The sequence below is a fragment of the Echinops telfairi genome, unplaced genomic scaffold (genome assembly GCF_000313985.2).
Source record: "Echinops telfairi isolate 266 unplaced genomic scaffold, ASM31398v2 ScPeMD7_2565;HRSCAF=3150, whole genome shotgun sequence".
Classification (NCBI taxonomy): Eukaryota; Metazoa; Chordata; class Mammalia; order Afrosoricida; family Tenrecidae; genus Echinops; species Echinops telfairi.
Genome location: NW_022106463.1, coordinates 5,605,921 through 5,613,148, shown reverse-complemented (window position 1 = coordinate 5,613,148; position 7,228 = coordinate 5,605,921).

Sequence of the window (7,228 nt, the reverse complement as noted above, 5' to 3'; positions counted from 1 at the left end):
TGCGCCCGTCCTCACCATGGCTTCTTGGACTGCGCCCGTGGCTGTGGCCACGGTGCCAATCCACTTCCTGGAGGACGTCCTTTCTGCTGACCTTCTACTCTGTGGAGCCTGGTGTCCTCTCCAGGGCTTGGTCCCTGGTGATGCGTGGTGAAGTACATGGCTGCTAACCGGAAGGCCAGTACTTCAAACCCACCAGCTGTCATTCCCAGGGAGAAAGAGGAGGCTGTCTGCTCCTGTGAGGATTACAGGTGGCATAGGAAGCCTCCCGGGTAGCTCCACACTGCTCTTGTTGTTGGGGGCCCTCAAATGGATCCCCACTTGTAGCCACCCTGGGCACCATAACGTATAACACTGCCCGGTCCCCCGCCATCCTCCCCGTTGCTGTTTGGTTTTAATTGTTGTTAGGTGCACTATGTTTGTTTTTGTGTTGACAGGAGTAGAAAGCCTCATCTTTCTCCCACCGAGAGGTTGGTGATTTTGAACTACTGACCTTGTAGTAACAACCCAACTGGCCACTACTATGCCAACAGGGCCCCTGAAGGTCATTTGTCTCGCTGAAACACTGCCCCACCCTGCACCACCCTCACCATCGCTCTTGTGGTAGAGCCCACTGTTGCAGCCTGTGCCAGTCCGTCTTGTCCAGGGTCTTCCTCTTTGCCACCGCCCCTCTGGTTTACCAAGCATGGTGTCCTCTTCCAGCGAGAGGTCTCTCCTGACAACATGTCCAATGTAAGTGACGTCAAGTCTCACCATCCTGGCCTCTAGGGAGCATTTTGGCTGTACTTCTAAGACAGATTTGGCAGTCGGTGGTACAACTCTGTCTTATGGGGTTCACATAGGTTAGCATGAAGTCAACCATGGTGAGGTCATAAAATATGAACCATGAGAAGCACATGACAGCCAACAAGTGGGTGAGACATGGTGAGACCTGGGTCTTGGGTCGGCGTCACAATACCCGAGGGAGGAAGGTAGGCTTTGAGCTGCCCAGGTCTCAGGCCAAGCCCAGGAAGTCAGCCTCCAGGGCCAGGACCTTTTGAACAGGTTCCCAATCTAATCCTAACTCTGACCTTAGCCATGGGACACGGGTTGATCGAGGGCTGTGGCTGGAAATGAAGCGCCAGCAGGCGATGGGCAGCCATGGAACAGGAGGTGAATTCTTCCAGGGCACGCGGTTTGAAGAGGAGCTGGCAGAGGTGAGGATGAGGGGTTGGGGTTCTGGGAAGCCAACCTGGGCTGAAGCCTGGGGTGGCACGGAGACCCTGGTCTCCACGGGGCCATGCTGCTCCTCGCCTTAATCGTCTGGAGACAAACGGAGGCTCAGAGAGGATCCATCCTCGGCCTGAGGTTTCCTGACTGGTAAATGGCCCAGCAGGGGTTTGTAGATTCTCATCTTGTTGATGAGATCGAGCCTTGGGGAGATAGATTTATTGTGTCTGCAGTAAGTCACACCGTTTGAAAGCAGAATGGAGGTGACAAGGCTGAGTTCAAGATTGAGAATGAACACCTCTCAGGTGTTTTTTTTTTCTGGCGAGAGTGGAGGAGAAGGTCCATATTGCTTAGGAACTAGCTAGAGGTGGGGAGTCACAGGTGCACTCAACATGAAGCCTGAGGCTGGGCCATCGGAAACCAGCCCATGTTTTAACCCGCGATCTGCTCAGAGAACTGACTGTGCATGAAGGAGCACTTACGGCTGGGGAATCCTCGTGGCCCAGTGTACCTGTGAGGTCGGCTGTTTGAATCCGAGGGCCATTCCTCGGGAGAAAGCCGAGGCTTTTTGCTCCCATAAAGATGCACAGCAACCCCAGGGACAGCGCTCCTCCGCCCGCTGTATCCTGTGGGTCATGGTGGGTCCGAAGCGCTCCAAGGCAGTGGGCGATCTTTGGCTCTGTTGTTTGTTTCTTTTTTATGGCTAAGAAATCACCTTTTGAAAAATGAATCTGTTTTCATCATCCAATGGCTTTGTCCTAATTAGTTTACTGAACAAGATTTCACCCATTCCAATTAGCAATCAGGTAAAATCCAGTGATTAGACTGAATTGACATTACCACCGTTGGGAATGGTCCCAGCAGCCCAGATGGCATTCTGGTTGGTCTCAATGTGAAAAGTGTTACGTTTCGGGAAGGGGCCCTGCTGGTGCTGTGGGTTAAGCGTCGGGCCAGTGCACCAAACCCACCATTGGCTCCTGGGGAGAAAGATGAGGCTACCCGCTCCCTTAAAGATGTACAGCCTTGGAAGCCCCAAGGGGCAGGGACACCAAGTTTCCATTCTTCTTTAAGACGCGCCATTGATAAACCCACTCCTAGCCACCTGACAGCACAGAGTGGAGACTGCCTCACAGGGGGGTGTCTCAGGCTGCTCTCCTGATGGGGGGGTCATCTTTAAGGCAGCAGTCAGGGCTTACTTCCGGGGGCGGGGTCTGAACCACCTACCTTCCCATTAGTGTCTCAGTGCTTAACCCCGGCACCGCCGGGCCTCATTTTCCCCATGGGAGCCGCCCAGGGCGGTCCAGTGGATTCTGGCTCAGAGCACCCATACAGGACTGGAAGGGACTGCAGTTCTACTTGGCTGTCTTCAGGGCCAGACACAAAATTCGCCGAGTGGGGCCCCTCTCACAATGAAACTGGCATTTCTTCCCTGTCGCTCCAGCAGAACAGGGGACCCCTTGCCTCCCTACTCTGTCCATCCTGCCCGGCCGGCCAGCCCGCTTTTCCCAGGTGTTTCCACAGATCCACAGGGATCGGACGCCGAATTGTTTGTCTTTGGATTGCCCCAGCACCTCGCACCACGTCTCCCCAAGGCTTCGAGAGCTTGGGGGGACAGTCGGGATTGTCCGCAATAAAAAGACGCGCATTGTCAAGGTAAGCACACCAACCCTGAATGAATGAATTTCAGCAGGGACGGGGGCACTGTGTTGGTAACCCCCTCTCCCCCCATGTTGGGGGTGGGATTGGTCTGCTGTGGAAATACAGGTGGGGAGAGACCATCAAGATCCTTGAATGGAGTTACTCAACCCGGGAGTCCAGGAAGCAGACAGTGTAAACAGTGGTGAATTCAGCAGAGGTGCCCTCCCCACCCTGCCCACAGGGTTCAAAGCCTAGCAGGGGACTGACAACAAATGGCTAAACACAATGTAAACATTCAGGGCGGGGAGAAGTCGAGAAAATGGGAGGGAAATGAACAGTAAGTCCAGTGGCAGGCAAGGAAGGTGCCCTGGGGGTTAAGTTGCTGAGCTGCCAGCCAAAAAGTCACCAGTTTGAGTCCACCTCCCGCCTCTCTGAAAGACGAGGCGGTCTGTGGGTGTGGAGATGCAGCACCAGAAATTGTGTGGGGCAGTGAGACTGTCTGACTGAGCCGACGTGACAGCAAGTTTGGAGGCCAGAGGGTGTGGGGTGGCTGCTGGGCTGGGAACTGCTGAGAACTGAGGGCCCTACAGGCCTGTCTGGTGCTGCCTGCTGGCTTCTCAGTGCCAGTTCATTCCACACCTGTTGTCCCCATCAGCGAGCTGGGCCAGGCTCCTGGCTACACCGCATGATGGCCTGAACATCGGCCGGGAGGACACTGGTTTCCAGAGGCTTCAAAATGCCTGCTGGGTCCTCTGATGGCTCATTCCATCTCTCAGCGACAACTCAGTTAAGAGACGGCTTCTCGACACCAGCCTCCTGTTTGGACACGGATCCCTCCTGATTGCTAATCAGGGGGCCGGGTGATTGCTTCAACAAGCCATTGGCCAAGGCCCCACTGCTTTGTGAACCGGGGGTGCTCCGGACTTGGGGCAGCACAAAACACAGGCTGTCCTTGGCCCAGCTGGAGCGCCTTGTGAGCCATCAGAGCAGGTGGGGCAAGGGCAGCGATTCTTTAAAGTGGACCATCAGCCAAAGTCTAACTCCTGTCAAAGTACCTTTCCCGCAGGGTGGGGGAGGTACTCATAGGATCACCGGTGAGTGGCTTCCCGCTGAGTATAAAATGAGCTCTGAGGGGCAGGAGCAGGGCTCTATCTCGCTACCAACAGGAGCCAGGACTAGAGTGTGTCCTCTGGTCCTGCACGGTGAGCCCCCTGGATCCAGAACAGCTGTGACATCAGGAGCAGTTGCAGAACCAGGAGCCAGAGCGGGGACTTTCCTACGCACAGAGCAAATAAACCCGAGTGCTCTTGGGCCGGAAGCTGGCTGTGGAGTGGGGTGCCTCAGGGCACGTAACTGGGGGAACTGGCCTTGCTGACCCTCAGAAGGGGGCTGAGAGCCTCCAGACTGAGGTTTACTAGAGCTTCATTCAGAGAGCTGGGTTTGCGGACGCACACTGCTTAAGCCTTAAGCCTAATGCCTTCGGGTTGAGGCTTCCAGTAGAGTGGTGTGCCCCTTGGGCATTTATTAGCAGCCCAGGCCCTGATGAACAACTCAACGCTGAGCATTTCTTTCTTTTTTTTTAAATCATTTTATTAGGGGCTCATACAACTCTTATCACAATCCATACACACATCAATTGTATAAAGCACATTTGTACATTCATTGCCCTCATCATTCTCAAAACATTTTCCCTCCACTTAAACCCCCGGCATTAAGTCCTCATTTTCCCCCTCCCTCCCCCCTCCCTCATGAGCCCTTGATAGTTTATAAATTGCTATTTTGTCGTATCTTGCCCTGTCCGACGTCTCCCTTCACCCACTTTTCTGTTGTCCGTCCCCCAGGGAGGAGGTCACATACAGTTCCATGTAATCGGTTCCCTCTTTCCTACCCACTCTCCCTCTACCCTCCCTGTTTCGCCACTCACACCACTGGTCCTGTAGGGCTCATCTGCCCTGGATTCCCTGGATTTTCAGTTCCTATCTGTACCAGTGTACATCCTCTGGTCTAGCCAGACTTGCAAGGTCGAATTCGAGTCATGGTAGTGGGAGCAGGGAGGAAGCATTTAGGAACTAGAGGAAAGTTGTATTTCTCATCGTTGTTACATCGCACCCTGACTGGCTCATCTCCTCCCCGAGACCCCTCTGCAAGGGGATCTCCAGTGGCCTACTAATGGGCTTTGGATCTCCACTCCGCACTCCCCCCATCATTCACTATGGTAAGATTTTTTGTTCTGATGATGCCTTACACCTGATCCCTTCGACACCTCGTGGTTGCACAGGCTGGTGTGCTTCTTCCATGTGGGCTTTGTTGCTTCTGAGCTTGATGGCCGCTCGATTACCTTCAAGCCTGAGCATTTCTCATTTGCATTACAGCCAGTCAGCTTCCTTGATAATCCATGTAATCGTGAGTAGTGCCTGTGAGTTTCCTGTAGGCCTTGACATAGACACAAAACAGTGGAGTCCTTTCTGACGTGTGGTGACCCTGTCGGTCGAGAAAGGACACGGTGGGACTCCGCCTTCAGGGGCCCGTGGGGCAGTGAACGAAGGTGGTTTGCACCCACCCCACCCCGAGGCACGGGAGAGAGACCTGGGCATCCTCGGGGGCACTTTCCCCAGGCTTGCTAGGAGTCAGGGAAGGAGCCCTAGTGGCGCAGTGGTTAAGTGCTTGACTGCTTCCTGAGAGGACCTCCTGAACAAGCCCATGGGGTGGGCAGTGCTCCTCTGTCCCGCAGGCACCCTGGAGGCCACACACCAGCGCTGGGAGCAAGCAGACTGCCAGAGTCACCCTTGGCAGGAGAATGGAGACGCTGTATTTTACACAAATCAACTACATGTGCTTGGTTAATAGTAAGTCCATGTAAATGGCACCTGGGAAGACTCCCCTTGCCCTGCGGCAGGAGGGCACTGACTGGAAAGCTCTCCTCCGCTGCCTGGCCTCCTCCTCCTCACCAGCCTGGGCCTCAGGCCTTCCCTAGAGAACTCCGAGTCGACTCCTTGCTCTTTGTGTTTCCAGATCTGTTCGCTTGTTTAGAAGCCCCTCAACCCCACTGCTGCTGAGATGGCTCTGACTCATGGCATGGAAGTGGGCAGGCCCTTCTCCTGTGCAGGAGTCTGTGGGTTTGAACCACTGACCTCGCCGTTTGCAGCCCAGTGCTTGCCTGCTTGCACCACCAGGACTGCTAACTCAGGAAACAAAAACAGAACCAACTCAGTGCGCGGGGGAGGGGGGGGGCCAGGGCGGAGTGCTCTGCCCGCTGGGTTTCTCGGGCTGAACATTGTTACAGAAGCAAACGGACACTGCTTCCTCCCTGAGGGCGCTGAGGGGTTTGAACTGCTGACCTTGCCCTTAGCAGCTGAGCCACTAACCAGTGTGCCTCCTAGGGCTCCTTAACAAACAACAACACTCCAACTCACAGCAACCTTGTAGGTCAAGGTCGAACAGCCCCCGGGGTTTTCTGAGACTACATTTTTATGGGGGTAGAAAACCTCGTCTTTCTTCCTAGCAGCAGCTGGTGGGTTTGAACTGTCCATCTTGCTGTCAGCAGCCCAGTGTGCAACCCCCTACATCCAAAGGTCCCTACAGCAACGGAGGCTCTGTCTGAAGGGTGCCGTGAGTCTGAGTACTCGGGTTTCTTTTGGGTTTGGCTTCCTCTGGGTTCAAAGGTGACGTGATCTGTCACCGATGTTTACGATAGAACCAGACAGGCCCGGGACTCCATTTCTGTGTGGGTCTGCCAAAGGCGCCCATCAGCTGCTCCAGCCAAGTTCCTGGGAAAAGTCCGCGATCCTGAAGGCTGTTTTTTCCACACACTTTCCGAAGGCCCTGCATACAGGAGACAGAACCGGAGGCATGTACCACGGAGCCCCTGGTTAACGGATCTTTTTACTTGATTCGTTACTAACAGTTTTTATTAATGATGCCCAAAAGAGTGAGGTTGCAGGCTGGAGCCCAGATACGTCCACGGACACAGAAAACAACGAATGGACCAAGATATTCACTGCACAGTGCTTTTAATAGTTAAAGATCAGAGAGAAGCATCCAGGCTTAAAGAGGGCGGGTGGGAACACACGGATACATCTGTACAGTGTTTTATCAAGCAGTTGGAAGAAGAACCACACACACACAGAGAATGACAGGAAACCGCCTCTCAGTACATAATAAGGTATGTTTGTGAAGTGGGTGAGAAATATGTACAATGTATAATATGTATATGTATAGTTTTGTCAATCAACTGAGTTGAAGCCAACTCACTGACCCTACAGGAAGGTAGAACTGCCTCTGTGGGTTTCTGAAACTGTTTACAGGAGTAGAAAGCCTCCTCTTTTTCCCGAAGAACAGCTGGTGGTATCAAACCACTGACCTTGTAGTTAGCAGCTCAATTCAT